At 28.8% G+C, this 21936-nt stretch overlaps 2 long non-coding RNA genes across 4 annotated transcripts; both read left to right on the plus strand.

The window, feature by feature from the left end:
- The first annotated feature begins 777 nt into the window (after positions 1-777).
- Positions 778-4513, plus strand: LOC107456363 (uncharacterized). Its single transcript, XR_006224791.2, has 2 exons — positions 778-980; positions 2374-4513. It is a non-coding gene; the product is annotated as an uncharacterized lncRNA (long non-coding RNA).
- A 72-nt stretch (positions 4514-4585) lies between these two features.
- Positions 4586-16038, plus strand: LOC139424829 (uncharacterized). Of its 3 annotated transcripts, none has more exons than XR_011636067.1 (4): positions 4586-5323; positions 6350-8464; positions 12058-12288; positions 15809-16038. It is a non-coding gene; the product is annotated as an uncharacterized lncRNA (long non-coding RNA). The 3 variants fall into 3 exon arrangements; XR_011636068.1 differs by lacking the exon at positions 4586-5323 and having other exon boundaries at positions 5388-7176; positions 8219-8464; XR_011636066.1 differs by lacking the exon at positions 4586-5323 and having other exon boundaries at positions 5392-8464.
- Positions 16039-21936: the final 5898 nt, after the last annotated feature.

A 21936-nucleotide genomic window follows, 5' to 3' on the forward strand; every position in this document is an offset into this window, starting at 1 on the left:
AATTTTTAATTTTATTAATATTTAATTTACTTTTATTTACCAACGTTAAAAATAACACTAAACTGAACTCATATAATTTTGATTATTCAAATCCAAATCATGTTAATTCTCAGTGTAGACTTCTTTCGAATTACATTTTCCTAAAAAATTTTAGAGCTGTAAGAAAACTTTAATTAAAGTTTTAGGAGAAAAAGAATTTTTTTTTAAATTGCTTTTCTTTCTTTTTTACAAGGTAATTTTGAAAGTAAATAAATGCATAAGTATTAATCTAGGTATTATTCAAAATATTATTCTTTAACTAGTACTATATGTATTGTTCGTAGGGAAGAACTGTAAATTCTACAATTAAAAGAGAATGATTAAAAAATAAATTTGGATTTATGGTAATTTTCCCCGTTTTCAGGTTACACATTATTTGATTTTGAAGGGTATTTTCAATTATATATGAAAAATTGCATATTAGTTTTAAAATGTAATTTTTTTTTATTCTAAAATAACAGGATTTCTTTGTCTATCAAAAAACACTTTTTATATGGACAGTACTTTACAACTCATGTGTTGCTTTCTCAGCCGAGTAAATTTGGAAAATATTTCTCTTTTATACACAGATAACCTATATAATAACTTATTTAATATAATATAAATAACTAGTTTGCTTGGTAAGATAACATACAGAGCAAAGTACAGTATTTGACAAGCAACACAGTCGAAAGGTTAAAAATCATTAATGTTATCTAAATTAAAACAGTGAAGTTTACGCTTTTGTTGCATTTTTAGCCCGTTCAAAGAAAGGTACTAGGAAAAGACATCAGTGTTCCATATGCAGTTACTCTACCACTCATGTAACAGATTTAATCAGGCATTTTAGAACTCACACTGGTGAAAAACCTTTTCTTTGTGTGACCTGTGGTATGCGTTTCTCCGTGAAATCTGCTTGGACGAGACATAAGAATAGGACATCCTGTTTCAAGAAAGGAAAGGTTCGAAAAGTTCTAAAACTATTTGTAAATTTTTTATTACCTTGTTGTATTAAGGATTTTTTTAATACAAAAATTTCTCTTACCTAATTATTACTTTTTTGAATAGTAACTGTATTAAAAGAAATTTGAATGAAAAATTTAAATACAGTAAAAAAGTTAATAAATGGGAGTAATAGTATAGTTAGTAAAGGATTTCTTATCTTTAATTGTAAAATTTTTATTTTTGTATTTGTTTTAAATTTTTAAATTAAATTTTTAAAAAAAGTTTCAAGGCATTTTAAAACTATTCTATTATTTTTATTACCTTATTGCATGAATGATTTATTTTTCATACCCAAGTTTCATCACAACTAATGAGGAGACTTTCAGTTCGAACAGATTTAACGTTCATCTTGCTGCGTATATGCAACACTTGTTTTGTTGACTTCTGGTATTGAACTCAGAACACACACACACACCCAAAAAAAAAGCTTGATGTAGATAACTTTACATTTTTTTTTCGATATTTATTTTTGAACATTATTTAATCTTTTAAACAGTAAATGTTAAAAAAAAACAGCTTCATGCTGGTATGAAATAGCAAAACGAATTAAAATCCTTGTCAATAAAAATAGATCATGTATTTAACTTTTAATTTTTTTCAAATAGTTAGAAATCACTACTAAAGGTTTTATATTAGATTTTAAGTCATGGACACTTTATGGCTCCTTTTGTTTCATTCAGCGGCTTGCAGTTTCAATTGGCTTAAAAAAAAACATTTTAAATATTAACTTCCTGGCTTAAAAAATTTTTTTTTCAATGAATAAAATATGATTTTCAAATAAATTTAATTATGAAATTTGGTTCATTAAAATTTTATTTATCTTTTTTTCCTCATTCAAAAATTTTGTTGGAAATTATACATACCTTTGCATAGAAAAATGAATTTAAAATATGGATTTAAGAATTCATGAATGTATGTCATTCCAATCTTTTTTTCCCCTTTTAATTCAATAAAAAAAATTTCATCCCGACAAAATCAATATTATAACAGTCCTCTTTTCAGAAAAATCTAATCAAGGAGTATATTTCAGGAATCTAAAAGCCTTTGAAAATATTTATGATTTGTAATTATAATTTATTTAAATAATGATTGAAATTATTGAGTTATACCCTCATCTGGCCAAATGTTACCCAATTGGTCAAGTTATATGGAAATTTCTCCTCGTTATTCAACTTTCTTATTGGTTAACATAGGAGACAAACTACTTTTTCAGCTGAACAGTTAAGGAAATATTTATGCTCTTCTTTGAATACTTTAAAATTTATCTTTACTTTTATTTCTTTTTAATAAATATTTCATGCCTTTGTTTAAACATCAGATTAGTAATACAATTTTAACTTAATTTTTCAGTGCATCCCAAAAAGTTGAAGAGACCTCTTCTCCTCTGGTACTGTTTTAATGTTTTGAACGGAAATATAACTATTGATTACATTAACAAAAACACTTTAAATTTGTCTTTCAGGGGAAAAAAACATTTTAATCACAAAATGAACTTGAAACAACGTAGGACTATAATACGTGTGGTTAATGGTCTTAATTGTTATTCAACTTACTGTTTTCGGTATTTCTTTTTTTTAAATATACTTTATTGACTATTTTGACCAAACTGTCATGTTGTTTTTCTATATTTTTGTTAAAGTCTAATTTATGTGGTATATTTGAGGTATCTAATTCAATATGAATTTACCAGTTTCAATTCCAGCAATTTTTTTAACCACCTATAGTTTGCTGTTTTATATACTAAATGAGAATCAGTGTCTGAAATTTATTTTAATGCATGCTAAATATTTTAAATCGTAAAAGTGTTCGAAGCTCTAAGGACATATTTTTCTTTTCCTCACATATATGTTTTGAAGTAAAATGTGTAACACATTTTAATGTGTTATTCTTTAAAATATAATTATAATTGGTTAACTTATTTTATTTAGTATATTAAAAAATCTGTTACCGTTTTATTTGTACTTCTGTTAAGCTACCTTGCTTATTTTGATTTGTGAAAATTATATAAAAATATATTATGTGTTTGTAACATTCCTCTGAAACATTCTAATTTGTTATTCCTTCAATTATATTTGTAAGTTTTTTGTTGATCATGCTATTCAAATAGTGCCTTTCTAATGCTAATGATTTTTAACATGATATTAGTAACACATTTTAATGTGTTATTCTTTAAAATTTAATTGTAATTGGTTAACTTATTTCATTTAGTATATTAAAAAATCTGTTTCCGTTTTATTTGTACTTCTGTTAAGCTACCTTGCTTATTTTGATTTGTGAAAAATTATATAAAAATATATGATTTGTTTGTAACATTCCTCTGAAACATTCTAATTTATTATTCCTTCATTTATATTTATAAGTTTTTTGTTGATCATGCTATTCAAATAGTGCCTTTTTAATGCTAATGATTTTTAACATGATATTATTATGTTCTATAGTTGCAAGCAATATGTTTATTCTCTTTTTTATGAATTAATTTTTTCTACCATAAATATCTTCAACTGTTGTTAAAGCTTCTGAATATTGAAATTTACAAGTTAATTACTTTTTTTACACTATAGTATTTTTTAAACCAAAAAAAATCTCTCCTTCTAATTTTTAGTGTGTTAATACTTGCTATATTCTTCCAATTAATTAGCCATTGTACTGCTACTTTTAAGCAAGTTAAATTTATTATTTGTCTGAATTATATTAATAGTTTGCTAATAGCTAATTAATAATTTGCGGATATTAATAATAGTTTCTCATCCATTAAGTCAAAGAAAATTTATTGGTTTTGAAAAAATTCATAATAAAATTAAATCCTAGTTGCATTGTATGTAAATTTGAGTACAAAATGTTCATGTTATTACAATTCGATTGATTGTTATTAAAATTTGATCATGTTATGATAAATTTCTGCCACTATTCTGGCCTTGGTTCATATCGAGGTACAGTAGAGAACCGATTATCCGGAACGATCGGGACCATCGCTATTCCGGATAACTGATTTTTCCCGTTTTCTGAATCAAAACCGTTTTTTTATGGTCAAACTCAACTAAAAAAAATATATATAATTAGAATAATTTTAAAAAACTCTTACTTCTTTTGACAGTGTAGGGAACTGATGATTATTTCTAAAATGATGGTAAACATCTTTGAAAAAAGAAAGAAGAATTCTGAAATCGTTTGAGGGGAAAAAAATGGTGGGAAAATGTATCAAATTTCGTTCTGGTTTTCTGATTTCCGGCTAAGAGGTTCTATACTGTATTTAACATTGTTTGCTACTTTATTTGATACAAATGTGTTTCTAATATTTATTTAAAACTTTTTCTTGTAACGGGAAAATGGCATTAACATGCATAAATCAAAATGCTTTAAAAGAATATTAATTGTTTATTTTGTGTTTTTCATTTTAGGTTTTAAAAAAAGTTTAGCTTTAAGTTTATTGAAGTGCAAATTGTGTAATGTGTCATTTACATGTTAAAATAAAGTTGCTATTTTTTATAAACAACTGATAATATTTCATTATACTGTTTCTTTTTTTATACATCAGTCATTTACAATTATGTATCTGTGAATTCTGTATCTGTTGATATGTATCTGTGAATTATTTTTAGAACAGTCTTTGCTGGAAGTCGTTTGATCACTTTGATTAGATTATATACAGTTACATATGATACAGAATAGTCAATTTCAGCTCCAACCTTAAACACATTTAAGAAATTTTAAAACATATTTAGCATCTTCCAGAGAAAGTAATGTTATGCCCATATGTCTATCATTGCAATATCTCTATGCGCAATATTTCAAAATTTTTAATTTATAAAAATCTTGCCTATTTAGAATCTTGTGCAGAATTTTTTGAGTGCATCTCATTTAAATTTTAACCATATCAGTTTTCATTTCTTACTGAACTAATCAGTTAGCATTTATTCATAACTAATCATTTAATTTTATATTTCTTAAAAAACTAACTTTAAAGATTATACCCAATCAGATTTCTGTTAATAAAAAAACTGGAAGAATACTTTAGGAAGAGAGAAAGTGGTTAAATCATTGATGCCATGACGTAAATGTTTAAAATTACTATGTTACCTTCAGTGTTTATTGTATTGCTTTTCCAGGGGAATTTACTGAATTTTAATTCAATTTGTGTAGGAATAACTTTATACAACTGAACATTTTTAACAATAACTTTGTGATGACTAAAGTTCTATTTTGTTGCTTTTTGTCTGAAAGTAAACTCATTTATAATTTTTAGTGATTATTCAACATCTTCTATACAACAGGGCTTGCCAAACCTTCTCAGACACCCTAGGTAAAAAAAGTTTGTCTGCCCTATATATATATATGTATATANTATATATATATATATGCAAATAATGAGTGATATGTAAAAGGCTAATAGTTTATAATTTGTTAGAAGAAAAAATTAGAATAATTTATTTTCTGGAAAACAATAATCTAAACAAGGTTTTTAAACCGAAATTTAAAAAAACCTGACAAATGAAACGAATTGCACAAAATTTTAAAATATAAATTGAGAAATTTTTATTTGTCATTGTATATTCTAAGAAATATTTATTGAATTTTCCAATTGTATGCAAATTTTATTTTTCACTAGAAACAGTACAAATTAAAAAAATTTTTTTAACATTTTTAAATAAATCAAGTTAAATTTTGTGCCCTTTTTTTCTGGTGCTCTACCATTAGAACGAAATGTGACCACCTAGTGGTAGGCGGTCGTTTACATTTTTCCTAATGGTAGGTCTGCCCTTGTCTTACGATGTTAATAATATTAAAGTTTTTTTATGCTATCTTATTGTTTATATGTTCAAAAATTAATTCAAATTTTAATAATATTCAGTAAAGTAAATTTACTTAGCTTGATGAATTCCATGTTTTATAATGATGATATTAAACCGTTGCCATTTTAATCCATTGTTGCTGCTGTAGAAGTTAATTTTTGTCTGTAGACAATATGGTATTCATCCATTCATGATGAGCATTTTTTAACTATCATTGATTCTTTTATGTACAGATAGATAAACTACTTCCTACCCTTTTATCAGTATATGCATTAATCAGCAATTTCTTTGACATTGTCCAGCAACCAGGCTTAAGATTAGATCAAAGGATAAAAAAAATTGTTCTAGTATGCATTTTCATGAAAAAACAGTATAAAATATCAAAACATAGACCTAAGAGAATAGAACCTTATTTTTGAAATACCTAAGACCTTATTTTAATAGTCATTAACATCCTCTTAGTTTGAATGCCTTATTTTAGTCTTTGACGTAATTTATTTTTCCATGTTGATTTACTTGTGTATTTTATATTTCAGAATCCAACCAAGAAACAAGCATTCATCACTGCTCTTTATGCAAATACAGCAGCAAGAAAAAAACTAATGTTAATAGACATTTTCGTTCTGTGCACTTTTATGAAAAGCCGTTCACGTGTGACGCTTGTATGAAAGTTTTTTCACGCAAGCACGATCTAAAGCGGCATAAGTTGAGACATGCCGGGAAAACGACACATTTATTTTTGTAACCCATATTTTCCCCCACCTCTCTTTCTACACTGCCAGGAAATCTGCCGTTTTGTTTGCTATACCGATAATTTCATTGACTATCTTACTGCAACTATAGCATATTTTTACAAAATAATTATTTTTACCATTATTTAAGGTTAGTGGCAGTTAATAACAATAGATGCTAACTTTCCAACTTTCATCAATACAAGTGTTCACCTTAGTTGTTTGATATTTGTTTTTGTGATTTCTAGAAGTGATGTTGGAATTCTTTATAGCTTAATTTAAAAATTTTCTGTTATTTTTTTTTCTTTTAAATTTTCTAAATTTTCCCAACATATTTTTGTCCATCTTCAATTGTTTGATATTTTTACTTTTTAGAAAATTCCTTTGAAATGTATGTTTTTTTAATTGAAACAGTTATATGTTATTGCTATCAGTATCTCGTTCTTTTAAGTGATTTAGGAAACTTATACAAAATAAAATAGATAAAGATGTGATTTGTAGAATTCTTCTGCCTGCTGGTTATCATCCACTTGCCCAGCCTAAAGTACTTCTCAATCAGGGTTTTGCTGTATCCCAAGGACTACCTCATTGCACAATTTTACATAATTCTAATTCACATAATAATGAACAGGGTAAGAACATTTAATCCACACTAAATTGTCGAAATACATATTGAATGAATTAATGAATGAAAATAATTTTAATTCACATAATAATGAATGTGATATGAACATTTAACCCACGTTAAAGTGTACAGTGTACAAAAAACACTCTCAATAACTTCGGGATTTCGGATCTTTACGTTCTAGGACTCCATGGTTCAAAGAGGTAACCTCAAATATGCTAATTAATTAGGGCAGATAATATTACATTATTTTAAATTATTTGCAAAAATTCTTTAATTCACTTAAAAAGTTTTCAAGATATAAATAAGCAAAAAATAGAATTAAGGGGTCCAAACTTTGAACCGCTCTCCTGCCCAAGCCATTGCGACCATATTCTCAAGATTAGAACTACCTTCTTTACTTTGGTGGTCAGTAATCCGAATTCGTCCAAAAAAGGGTATGTTTGTTGAGAAAAATTATGTTTTTGTGTCTGATTTTGTAACTTAAAATATTGTCTGCGCTAATTAATTAGCATGCTTGAGGTCCCCCCTTCAAATCATTACGAGTCCTAGAACGTAAAGACACATTATTCTGCGTCGTCCGTATTTTCTACTTACTGTATTTACGTATAATTTCATATTATATGATCAAAATACTAAATAATTTTAGACCTCATCAGAGAACTGTTTCCATTCAAGTGTGAAAGACAAAATGGCTACTTTTCTGAAGTAAAGAAAATTGCCAAAAACAGTACGATGCAGTTATTTCTGACAGCTTCAGTAAAAGGATTTTCAAAGAGTTTAGATAAAGGTTATCGTCAATAACAAGTTATACTCATAAAAGAATGGTTTTATATAGGGTTTTCAACAGTAAAACCATTTATTTTTAAAAATGTCCTCATTACATCCTGATCTCGTTAAAGTAAGGATCACAGTAAGTAAGTCTGACTGTATTTCATTATTAAGATTAATTTATCATAGTAGAAACCCAAATCAAAAATGTATCATTGTTTCTGAATTTCATAATGTAAAAGTAGTTATATGTAGTGTTTCATGCTTTTATTTTTCAGACTTCCAGAAGCAAAGAAGAATACACGAGTGTCCCTTATGCCTCTATTCATCTGTGCTGGAAATGGATTTAGCAAGGCATATCAGAGTTCATATTGGTGAAAAGATTTTTCAGTGTACCACTTGTAAGAAGTGCTTTAGTCAAAAGTCTGATTTGGAAACACACATGAAAACAATGCACTTCAATAAATAGGAAAAAACTTTATGCTTTTAGTGCATTGGATGATTTATTTTTATTTGCTATGATGGTAAAAAAAAAAATACACTCGGCTTATTGACTCTTTTATTTATATTACAATAGAAGATCTTTAAAATGCTAACTCTTTACCTTTTATATTAGGGGTACCGGAAAGTAATGTCATTTCAGCTCATTAATTATTCATTAGTCTTAAAAACCAATTTTTTTTTTATCTGGCATTGAAAGGTTGTTGCTAACAAGGGTGAATACATTATTGATCAAAAATAAAATCTTGATAACAAATATCAAATGTACCAAAACGACATTACTTTTCGGTCGCCCTAATAGAATTTTGTGTTATATGGATCATTTTAAGTATACCCACTAAACATTAGAATATTAGTTTAGAACACATTTAAACCATTATAAGAGATCCATGTTCTAAAGTTATTTTTATATTTTAAAAAATTTGATTTCATGTTTAGAAATTAAAAATTATCTTCTTAGTATTATTATAAAATTAATTTATTTAGATATTAATTAATTTCTAAAAAAAAGAAATTTTTTAGAGCAAAAACTTATTGCAAAACATTATGCTCCTAACATTAAATATACATAGCATTATACTTAACATTGTACTTATTGCAAAATCGTGAAAATTTTGGTTTGCTTAAATTTCGTTATTCTAACCTATTAATAATGAAACAGATAATGTATAATGTTCTTGTCAGGTTGTTAAAATTTAATTGAAATTTTTATTGCGGCTTATAGAATCGTGTCCTACAAATCTTTTACTGTATTACTCTTTTATAGTGTGCTAAAATACTACTGTCTCCTCAACCCGAAATTGTACTATAATTTTAATAAATATTGTTGTTAAATTTTTACATGTATAATTGTGATAATTTTTATGATAAATGCATGGCAATATGTGTTATTTTAATCTTTTATGTGTCATTTTGGCCAGGATCGCCTGGTTAATAGGGCATTGGATCCATGTCCAAGATGTCGTGAGTTCTATCCCCTCCAGCTGAAACTCCCCGTGTAATAAATGCTGACTGGTGCACGATAAATCTGTCAGGTCATAAAGTCCTCCTCATTCCCAAAGCAAATCGTACCTCCTAGGGGTATTGAATTGGAGATAGATTGTTCTCTGATTCAGGTCAAAATTACGATCTGTGGATGTATTAATGAATGGGTCCGTCTTGTTAACAAGTTGAGACGTATGTGTGTGGTAGAAATCAAAGTGTTGGCCATAGATGGCGCCACTGGAAAACAAGAAGCACATCCCCTTTTTGTCTTAATGGCATATAACAACAACATATGTCATTTTAGCTTTTGTAAGAAGTATAAAAAAGAAATTATTGTGGAAGAATTCTTCATAAAGGTAGCATAGTGTTAAAGTTGGTGTCATTTACTATTAAAGTATATAAAAACTTTGAACTCATCATTTCTATAAAAGTTCTATATTTTCCAAAATTTCTGNATGTGTGTGGTAGAAATTGAAGTGTTGGCCATAGATGGCGCCACTAGAAAACAAGAAGCTCATCCCTTTTTTGCCTTAATGGCATATAACAACAACGTATGTCATTTTAGCTTTTGTAAGAAGTATAAAAAAGAAATTATTGTGGAAGAATTCTTCATAAAGGTAGCATAGTGTTAAAGTTGGTGTCATTTACTATTAAAGTATATAAAAACTTTGAACTCATCATTTCTATAAAAGTTCTATATTTTCCAAAATTTCTGAATTTTGAAATATTGATAAACATAATTTGTTACCCAAAATATATACTGGTGTGCATAAATTTATTTTTGAAAAATGTGAAATTAAGAAGTATAAAAATTTTGTAAAATCTGCTATTTGTAGAATAATTGTATTCAATACTTCTTCTCACTTCAAAGTATTCTTCTCAGTACAAAAATTTCTTCTCAATACAAAGTTCTTCTTCTCACTTCAAAGTACTATTATAAATGAAGCATTTATAATGAGCTTGTTTGTAAATTTAAAAGCTAATTTAAGTATTATCTATAACTTCCATTTATATAGTTAATTTTAAGGAAGGTTTTGTTGGCAGAACACTGATTTGCTTGCAGCAGTTCTTTACGAATCACAATTGTAAGGAGTATTATTCAAACAAATAACGTGAATTAAAAAATATATTAATAAAATCAAAACATTCTTCTTTAAGTTTTAAAGCTTGAAACAAATGTTTGAATATTATTACCATTTTAACTAGAGAAAAATAAATTGTTCAAGTGTAGTATTCAAGATTGCATTGTGATAAAAAAAATCATGAAAACACTAAATCTTAGGAATCTCTTTGAATGTAATGTTTTTGAAAATTTGTACGAATATTTCCCCGTATACTATATGTGATAAATTAAACTAGGTTGTTTAACAAGAAGCATGCAAATCAAAATACGATTTTCTATTTGCAGGACCACACTGTATTAGAAAACAATTATGCAATCAAATTGTCTTAAATTGTTTGAGGTAATTAACAATTATGTAATTAAATACATCTGACTACTTAAATACCTATCAAAAGGTTTTCTCCCTGAAGAAAAACTGTGACACGCAACTAAGGTTGACCCCTACTGTGCACCACTGGTTTGGCAGAAAAAGCCCTGGTGGTGCTCAAGGGAGATAGATCAGATCAAAGGACAGTTTCACGATTCATAGGTGGTCATTTAAAAAGCTAAGCTTTTAAATTTGGGCTCTAAGTCTCATGTTTTTAAACGAAGACTCTTGTATTTTACGACTATATCCTGTTTACCTGTATATTTTCAAATTTCTCGTATTTTTTTTAAGAAATTTGAAAAAAAAATTGGTGATAAAATATCCACTGAGGGCAAAAATGCTTCTCTTATTCCTCAACAGATGTTGCTATTGCCAGTACTGATATTGAGTGTTAATAGTTTAAGTCGAGCCGTGATGACTCAGGGGATAGAGTGTTTGCCTTCCACTGAGGTGAACCCAGGTTCGAATCCCAGCGATGACTGGCTGATACGAATTCTGCATACGGCTTGCATCGACCACAGTGCTGACTTGAAATATCCTCAATGGTAGATGGATCACGGGTTAGAGTCCCCTTGTCATCAGGCTAACCATGCGTGGTTTTACTCTCCATGTAACTCAAATGCGGGTTAGTTCCGACTTAAAGTCCTCCAGGAAGGCTAATTTCTCCCAATACTTGATCCAGGAGTTCCTTTGTCTTCTGGATTGCGTTTAAAATTACAGGGCTACAGAGTTGAGCATTGGTAGTCATAAACCCAAAATTGGGTTGGCTAGTAAAATCTCCGTTATTGTATTTCTCCAATGTTGGCCGTGTAGCAAGTGCAAATTGAAACCTGCTTCCCCCAAACACATCCTTGAATTTTCCTTGGAGGACATTCTCTTGCTATCCATTTTGGAATGTGACTTTGCCAGAGCGTATGGGTTACATTGTGAAGGATTAGAAACAACAATTAAATTGTTGATGGCCTTAAAACTATTTCTGCGCAATACATTGAACAGATACCTTTTACAGTGAAACGTTGCGTAATTAATTGAAATACTTGAATTGGATATTTTGTTTAATCATAAGAAGTAATAATAACCATAAGAAGTAATAATGTATAGATAATTTTAATTAATTTAAGTAATGCTGCTTAATTTTTCAGTATGGATTCTTGATCGAAAGCGACATTGTTGTTCTTTTTGTTCTTATTCTACTCTTCTGAAGACAGATCTGACACGCCATATCAGAACTCACACTGGTGAAAAACCATTTCAGTGTTCCCACTGTGGAAGATGCTTTAATCGTAAGGACCATTTGGAAAGGCATGTGCTCAGAAGACATATGAACAAAATACAGAACAATTTCATGTGATATGTTTAAGTGCAATTAGCATGTATGAGCAGTGCTATTTTCTGAGCTGTATTTTAACATTATGGACCATTTATGTGTTCAATATAAATTGATAAGTTATTTTTCTAATAACTTTTTATTGTTTTTGAATTTTCATTCTTTTCAGACATGTTAGATATCCTTTAAAATTTTCTAAAAGACTTTTCTTTAAACAAAATATATTTGAATGCAGTCATTGGCAAATTACTAGTATATGATTTTCAATTAGCAGAACTGAGAGAAAGGAGCTCTTCTAGTCATCCAGTCAAAACGAGCATTCAAAAGGCCGCCAACGACACTAAACTTTAAATTTATTAATATCCCTCTATTTATTACTAAATTGTTTTTTTTTTTTATGTTTGGTACTAGAAAATACTTTAATAAATAAAATACAGTCGGACCTCTATTTAACGAAATCGCTAAATCCCGATTATAAGTTCGTTATATTCAAAATAGATCTTTTGAAATGTACTTAAACAACACGAAACATGTTTTAAATTCATAAACTCTAGATATAATCAAAATAGCAATTGATACACCTTTATCTTGTAAACTAGTATCTACTATTTGTTTTATAAATCTTAACCCTGAAAGAAATCTGCATGAAAGCAAGAATAGATCAAAACATTATTCAGTGTTACACTAACATACTACATACATTTTCAACTAAAAAAATTTATATAAAAAATTATAGCTGCATTTATTATAAAAGTAATTTTATACATACATTACCACATGCGTTAAGTTTAATTGCTACTGATAAAATCCGTTAATTTTGTCTGAGTTTTTCGTTTAAAATGCAAACAAAAAGGGAAACGGATTTTACTACTTTCTTATAAGTTAATTGGCTCCAAAAATTAATTCAAGGTCATTTCCCCCATAAAATGCGTTAAGTTTGAAATGTTCCTAAATATTTTGGGAAAGTGGATCTCAAAGAAAAGTTCGTTAAATAGAAAATTCACTTAGCTATTTGAATTTTTTTTTTGAAGAAGAAATTTCCAAAATGTTCTTGGTTTCTCGAAAAAAAATCGCAAAATAGAAGTCCAACTGTATACTTAAATTAAGAAAATTAATTTAATATTGAAGTTATAGGTTTTTAAAATTTTAATCTTTTTTGCTTTAAAGACAAAAGTGGGAATACTTTATTTTAAGTAATTTTTTACTAAACCATGCTATAATATCCTCTTGTATTTATATAAAAATAAGTTTCAAATACTATTTTTGATAAATATATCTTTCTAACATTTTTTTGACCACCTCCCCGAGATTGCACTGTTTTGAGAGCTATTTAATCACCAAATTAACTCAAGGCATCCCCAAAATCTAACTAAAAGTATAGAGTGCAGAGATATATTTGAATAATGGGCTCATAAAAAATAACTAATTTTTGATTTTACTGAAATGTTCAACAGTTACTGATTTTGTTGTTCGGCAAATTTGTGTGTAAAATTTATTAGAAATATTGATCTTACTTTAACAAGCTTATTATTTTATGTTTCATTTCAAAAAGAAAGATAATTTTTAATAGACTTAGTTAATGTCCTAGTCTAGAAATTGAAATTTTTCGGAACAAATTATAAAATTACTTTTTGTAGTTCACTATAGCATTATCTATAAAATGAATGGCGGGAAAGGTTTGTCTTTTTTATTCTATAATTCGTAAATACAAAGTTTGAGTATCATTTCGCATTGAAATAATTTCTCTTTTCCCCTACTATTTTTTGATAGACCCTTTCCCTGGACTTTTTTGGGGACCTTTTTCCCTGGAAAATTTTTATTTAAGTGACACCCCAAGATGTAATGCCAGTTACATTTGCGCTAGACAGAGATATTGTTCTTTATAATGATTTTATAATTTGCATGTTCCCATGCCTTCAGTCGCATTCATCATGCAATTCATAATTATAATAATGAAGCTAATTAGATTACAATAAAATGTATTCATTCTAAAATTATGTTTAATTTCTTTTCCGTTGTGCTTTTCAATTTCAATAGATATGGGACCCATTAGGTTCCACCTTCAAAGAAGGCTCACCATAGAAGATAGGGCCCAAGGGGCGATTGCAATTTCAAGTCTATGTCAGTCAGACCCTACATATGCTGATAATATGTGAATCATTTACAGGAAATTTGGCACTTTCCTGTGGTCGATAAAGTTTAGAGTCAAATGAGTTAAATTTGATTAAATCTAAAAAGTTGAAATAATTTGCAGTATTTTTTCTTCAAATTTTTATACTATTACAGTATAAATTAATCATAGTTGCAGTTATATTGTTTTCAATAACTCCTGTTAAGTTTATATTTTATATTGGTAATTGAAATTTGTATCAGTTTCTTCTTAAGAATTTCAGTATGTTTCACTTGGGAAAAAATTAAAATTTAGCTATTTTTTTTAGCTTTGCTTGAGGTTGTTGAAAACTTGAAAATCTCCTTGACTTCTGCATATTTATGTTGAATTTTGTGCTAGTTTGTTTTGCGTTAAACTTGAACAATAAAAATTTCTTTTACTTACACTCTTTAAAATTTATTAAAAATAGTACGTCATCTTGATTTGTTTTATAATAGTTTTATATTTCAATACTTTTCATTAAGTTGAGTTATTTCTTTCCTTTGTTCTGAAATGGCTATTTTGTTCAACCTAATTTTTCTATTATGCATGGCGACACTGAGCTTACAAAGTTTCACACATTTATTTCAGGAGTATTACTCAAATTGAAATTTTTGAATCTTTATGTTATTTTCACAACATTGCAGAAATGCAACTATCAATGTTTTGTCATTTGCATAATTTTGTACAAGCGCATCAAACCATTTTTTCAATAAATTTTTATTATTATTATTGCTTAAAATGGTGTATTTTAATGTATTAGCAATTTTTTTTTTTAAATTTGAGTTGTTGAGACACGAAGGCTGAATTAAATGAAGGGAAATATGAAATTCAAAATTTTTCTTTCTTGTCTTCAAAAGGGAATATTTCTCTATTTTCCCATTAAAAAAAAGAGTTAAATTGTTTCAATAATATTTGTGACAACTACTATTAAATCAAACTCATAGATAATGTCATAAAATTCAAAAACTCATAGACAATGTCATAAAATTCAAAAACTCATAGACAAAGGTTATCAAAGTGTGTACTCTGACACCATGGGTTACCGCCAAATAAAATAGAAGTGCTACAATATCTTATAATAGTAATCCTATGCTAATTTTATTTTGCTATTCAAAATGAAAAAGGTTCAAGGTAATGTTGGCAAACTTTTGGATGCATGTATTATGTTAGTATTATTTCCTGAGTGGATGAGCTTCATTTTAAACAATTTTTATTACTGGTCTTGATTTTAAAAAAATATTTTTGCTCTGCAAAGGATGAATCTGAAAAATAAATTTAGAAGTACCCATCAAAATCATGCAGTGATTCTAACAGGTTATGGGCGTGAAGTATTGCAAAATCCTTTTTATGATATTTTGTGTAAGTTCTTCATTTTGGTGTTAGCTATATATATGTATTCATTTCATTGTTTCAGAGTCCCATCAGAAAGGAAGAAATTACCAATGCAGTTTATGCAGTTATGTTAGCAATCAGAAAGGCAACGTGGAGAGACATATTCGTGCTAGACACTCTCGTGTAAAGCCATTTGCGTGTGGAATTTGTGGAAGAGCGTTTGCTCGCAGAGACGATTTGAAACGGCATTTGGTGATACATAGATGTTGAACACTTGATATCTACTTCTAATAAAAAATTTTAAGAAAAGTATGTTTTAGATTGTATTTATTTAGTGAAGGTTAAGACAGTTACACCGCCTAATAATATTAAACATTCTAGAGGCAAGACGTTTTGTCCCTTAGATAAAAGTGTCTCTCATGCAGAGAGCCTATACGGATAACTAAAAAAAGTGCAGTTTAATTTGAAATATGGTTTTACTGAGTTTAGATAACTTTTTTTTATGCAGTCTCTTTCGTAGTGCATGTCTGTTGATTTTTCTTTACCAGGAAATCATAAAAATGTAATGCCGATTCTTAAATTTGTCTAACTAACCATTTGGTGCTTTGACGTTTGAAATTTTAACGGATCAACTACTTTTGCCTTTGTATTGTTACTCCACTTATAGTAATATTCCTTGTTCTTGCTGACCAAACCAAATGAACAATACTATATCAATACTTCGATTCTTCTTAATTTCAAAACTTAGGAATGTCCATTTGAATAAGTAATCCTTTTTTTTTTCCTATCCATTCGCACATCACTTACTTGACTTCTTTATTAATTCCAACCATCTATCCTCAAATTAAGCTTTACAATTACATTCACTTTTTCTTTCTATCTTAATATTCTCCTCTTTGAAATCGTGATAAATAATGTTTAAAAATGACACATCAGCATTAAACTACACCCAGCTCACGTGAGAGCTATGAATGATAGAAATTTTCACTGTATACAAATTGGAATAATTGGCAACTCATCATTATAACTGGATAGCCCAGTCATTTCACCACTTCTTTTTTCCCAAATTATTCCTGTTTCCCACATTACCACCAAAGGAGACACCTTCTTCTTTTTAACTACAAAAATTCCTTGATTGTGAAATTCCTTTTGATGTTTTTTTTTTTTTTTTTCTTTCATGTTCTTCCTTCGAAGCACCAGTCATCAAAAGAGAGAGTTCAACATAGAAGCAAAGATTATTTTAATATTTATTTTATATTTCTTTACCTCTAATTTACATTTTGAAACTTTTTTTTTCAGTCTCCCTTGATCTCTTTGACGCAAGGGATAACGGTGTCCCTTTTACGCATTTTTTTTTCCTGACACTCTAATTACGAGAAAAAATATAGTGTGGTATTTCTTCAATTATAGGAAGAAAAAAAAACAGTCCAATAGTTTTTAAGAGAGCCGTAATGTCTCGGGGGATAGAACGTTCGAATTTTAATGAGATGAACCGGGAACGAATCCCAGCTGTGGCTGGTTGATGCAAATTCCGCATCCGGCTTGCACCGACCACAGTGCTGATGTAAAATATCCTCGGTGGTTGACGGATCATGGGTTAGAGTTACCTTGCAGGCAGGCTAACTGTTTAAAGTTTTCATGGTTTGCCTCTTCATGTAACGTAAATGCAAAATTTCTTCTTATATTTGATTTAGGAGTTCCCTTGTCTTCTGGATTGGATTCAAACTTACTAGGCTACGGAGTTAAACATTATTGGTCGTAAACGCAAACTCGGATCGACTGTTATAATATAAAATATCATTCATTAGATATTTTCAAGTCTTATAAATTCTATTAGATTATGAACCATTGTACTAACAAAGAATCAATTAGTAAATAAATTGAAATACTCTCTATTTTTTTTTTTTTTTTTTTTTTTTTTTTTTTTTTTTTTTTTTTNTTTTTTTTTTTTTTTTTTAGTTCTATTTTCCCCTTTTTTTTTTTACTCCCATTTCACCATTTTTTGCACTCCATTTTAGCTATTTGTTCATTTGAAAGTCCAATTATTCCTTTGTGGACTAATATTTTTTACGCAATATTATAGATTGAAAATGATATTTTTGGAAGGAATAAACGGAAAAAAAAATTATTAATAATTGAACGATGGTTAACTCCAGATATTTGATTCGTTTAAATAAGTTGCAGAGTTTAATAAGAAGAGATATTTGGCGCAATATCAGAGATGCTAATTGCTCCGGATTCTACGAAATATTTTTAAAAAAGGTAGAGATTTGCAAACTAAAATTTGCAGATTTTTGGTTAATTTTACCAACTTTACGAAATAGTCAATAATACCCAACTGTAACAAAGTAGTGTATCACGTAAGCTTTTGAAATATTTAAGAGTGCGGTGAGTTAAAGTCCTATAAATCAAATTTATTAAACCAAGAATGAAATATGAGACCACCCCTTAAAAATATTGACCGGCTGTCCGAAGCAAATGGGCATTTCTGCAATATACAATAAGTGAGCTATGGTGGCTCAGGGAATAGAGCGCTGGCCTCCCAATGAGGTTCAAATCCGAGCGATGTGAATTCCGCACCGACCAGAGTGCTGACGAAAAATATTCTCAGTAGTAGACGGATCATGGATTAGAGCTCATTGGAGGATCAGGCTAAACATGGGAGGTTTTCGTGGTTTCCTCTCCTTGTAACGCAAATGCAGGTTAGTACCATTAAAAAGTCCTCCCCGAAGGCAAATTTCTCCTAATACTTGATCTAGGAGTTCCTTTGTCTTCCGGATTGGGTCACAAGGCTACGGAGTGTTGAACGTTGGTAACCGTAAACTCAAAATTGTGTTGGCTGTTCAACGACGGTATAGTACTTGTATATATATGCAATAAGTGAAATTAACATTAAGAGATGCAAACTTTCGATCATTCTCCTGACTAAACTATTGGGACCATGTTTTTTCCAGATTTCAACAGCACCCTTTTTTTCATGAGGTCCAGAATCCAAACCCATTTAAGATAAATCATGTTTATGTAAAAAAAGAATGTTTTTGTTTCTTAAAATATCGTCCTCACTATTTATTTAGCAACTTTAAAAGTTTTTTCCTATATCATTCTCATTGCATTTTAAAATATGACAATTCGATCAAAAGTCATTCAAGCGTTCTTTTTTTTTTTCCACATTGTACACACACCATGTATTCTTAGTATTTATTTTGTTATGCTATAAAACTATCTAAAAAAATGTGTTCGAGTTCTCTGAAAATCATCAATCAATCGAGCACAAAATCGACATACAAATTGAAATAGATATCGACTACTTACTCAGCTGAAGCTTCGAAAAGAAAAAGAAAGCATTTTGTGAATAGCTTCAAATAAAAATTGAATCAATGTTAATAGAAAGCAACTGGTAGCAGTTGCTTAGCAACGAAGTTCCGGACTAGACGGCGTCTCCGGGACAGATCAGAATCTTCACTTCTTGCTCTCGCGCTTCATTTAAAGTCCGGAACCTTCTATCGTTTTTATGTAGCATATGCTGCAGTGAAAGTTCAATTCAAGTATGCCATTGTCGAAAGAAAATGTCATTGTGGTTTAAAATAAAGACGATTGTTTCCTATTATTGAAGAAGGGTAAATATAATTTGCATGCTTTAACTGTAATTTTGACGTTTGCATATAATGGAGAACTTGAAATTAATAATCATCTTTTTTATAATATAAATTCGTTAAGTATAAGTAGGGTATCATGTAAAGCGATCAAAATGCGAAACGGACCTCCCTGAATAACTTTTGATCTAATAATCGGATCTTCACGTTTTAGGATTCGATCTTAAAAATTCGAGGGATAGACCTCAAATATGCGAATTAGGACGATATTTCAAGTAGCTTTATCGGACACAAAAACGTACTTTCTTCGAATAAACGTACATTTTTTTCATCTGATTTAGATCTATGACCTCCAAAATATGATCCAATCGAGTTTTGAAAAAGTCGTTCTGTTAAAATTTATTTTCTCGTGAACTATTCAACCGATTTCGCTCAAATTTTGTCATTTGAAATAGCTTCCCTTAAAATGCTGTAAAAAAATTTGATTCCTTAAAATTCACATGTTTTTCTACTATATAAGATAATAATAAACATTTACTAAAAAGGTTATATTCTGCAAAACAAACAATACAGTTATAACTTTGGATAAACGAATTTTATAATTATATACAACAAAAAAATTTCATTCGTTTTAAATGTATGGTGAAATATGTACGCAGAAGATAAAATTAACATCTTTAAGCCGGTCTCCTAACCAAACTATTGGGACTATATTTCCCGAATTGCTAATTTTGGGGGTCAGAAATTCGAATACGTCGAAGAAAAAGTATGTTAATTCAGATAAAGTGCGTTTTGGCGCCTGATTTTGTAACTTAAAATATCGTTTGCATTTATTAATTAGCATATTTGAGATTACCCCCTCGCAAAATTAAGGTTGAGTCCTAGAGCGTGAAGATTGTATCATTCGATCAAAAGTTATTCAGGGTGGCCTGTTTATTTATTTGCACTGTATATCCTTGATATATATTTTTATTATACTTATCAGAAGGGAAGAAAAAAAATATCTGCATTAGGATTAGCAGACTGGCAAATTGAGGAAACAATATCGAAATCTGTTGAATCAATGATTAAGAAAACCGTTAGGCAGAAAAGTGAGTTGAAAGGCTATTATTCGAGTTAGTTCAGATGTAACTTCTTTAGTAGTGATTCGTTGAATGTTGGTAGCTTTTTAAATTTTTAATCCCCTTAAGCATACTTATTTATTTTTGACAAAAATGTATGTAAGGTATGGTAGTCTCGAAACTTTCCATTAAGGATGATGATAGGAGTTGCAGGGAGATGATGAAAACTGAGATTTGACCAAATCCCTAAGGAAGACAATAAATTCACGGAAGATGTTAAAATAATAATCCAAAAGAGTAAAATAAGTAGTCGTTTTTACATCTCCTGTGAATTGACCCTTAGGTTTCCATGGGGATTTGGTCAAATCCCCGTTTTTATCTCCCTGCGATATTTATGTTGTGTTGACATAATTAAAAGTGACTTTGTTTGATATATTTCTTTAAAAGCGAGGGAAAAAATCAAGAAAATCCTCAAAAAGAGGAAGGATTTCGAGAAAAATGTGAAGTATAATACATGAAAATGGCAGTGTAGTAAAATAAATAATTCAATTTATAATATTTTTTTAACAAATTTTTACTGAATGGTTCGTAGTACACACATTAAGCTATTTAATTAACGTAGATTGTTATATCAAGATATTAAATTATGTGCTGGGTGTTCCGTTATGACCGTTCTTTATCTATATTTTTAGAATCCTTGACAAAAAAAAAAAGAAGTCCAAATCATTTACACATTGGAAGTCGCTAACTGATATTTAAGCAAAGAAAAGCTCAAAAAGGCTATTGAGATATGATGAATTATTTAATTTATTTGAACTGTCGATATTTTAAGTTATGAAATTAGACACGAAAGCATACTTTCTGTGTGTAAACACACATTTTTTAATAGATTTAGATTCATGACCCTCAAAATAGGGGTGTGAACAAAATCGGTTAATTAGTTCCTGAGAAACCAAATGTTTAAAGTACGACTTTTTAAAAATTCGATTTCTCAGGAACTATTCGACTAATTTCATTCAAATTTTCTATTTCGACATATTAAATTACATTCTTTAAAATGATCTAAAATTCTAAATTTTTTCCACTATTATTAATNATATTTTTTTAACAAATTTTTACTGAATGGTTCGCAGTACACACATTAAGCTATTTAATTAACGTAGATTGTTATATCAAGATATTAAATTATGCGCTGGGTGTTCCGTTATGACTGTCCTTCATCTATATTTTTAGAATCCTTGACAAAAAAAAAGAAGTCCAAATCATTTACGCATTGGAAGTCGCTAACTGATATTTAAGCAAAGAAAAACTCAAAAAAGCCATTGAGATATGATGAATTATTTAATTTATTTGAACTGTCATTTTTTTAATAGATTTAGATTCATGACCCTCAAAATAGGGGTGTGAACAAAATCGGTTAATTAGTTCCTGAGAAACCAAATGTTTAAAGTACGACTTTTTAAAAATTTGATTTCTCAGGAACTATTCGACTAATTTCATTCAAATTTTCTATTTCGACATATTAAATTACATTCTTTAAAATGATTTAAAATTCT

This window comes from Parasteatoda tepidariorum, chromosome 2 (genome assembly GCF_043381705.1).
Source record: "Parasteatoda tepidariorum isolate YZ-2023 chromosome 2, CAS_Ptep_4.0, whole genome shotgun sequence".
NCBI lineage: Eukaryota > Metazoa > Arthropoda > Arachnida > Araneae > Theridiidae > Parasteatoda > Parasteatoda tepidariorum.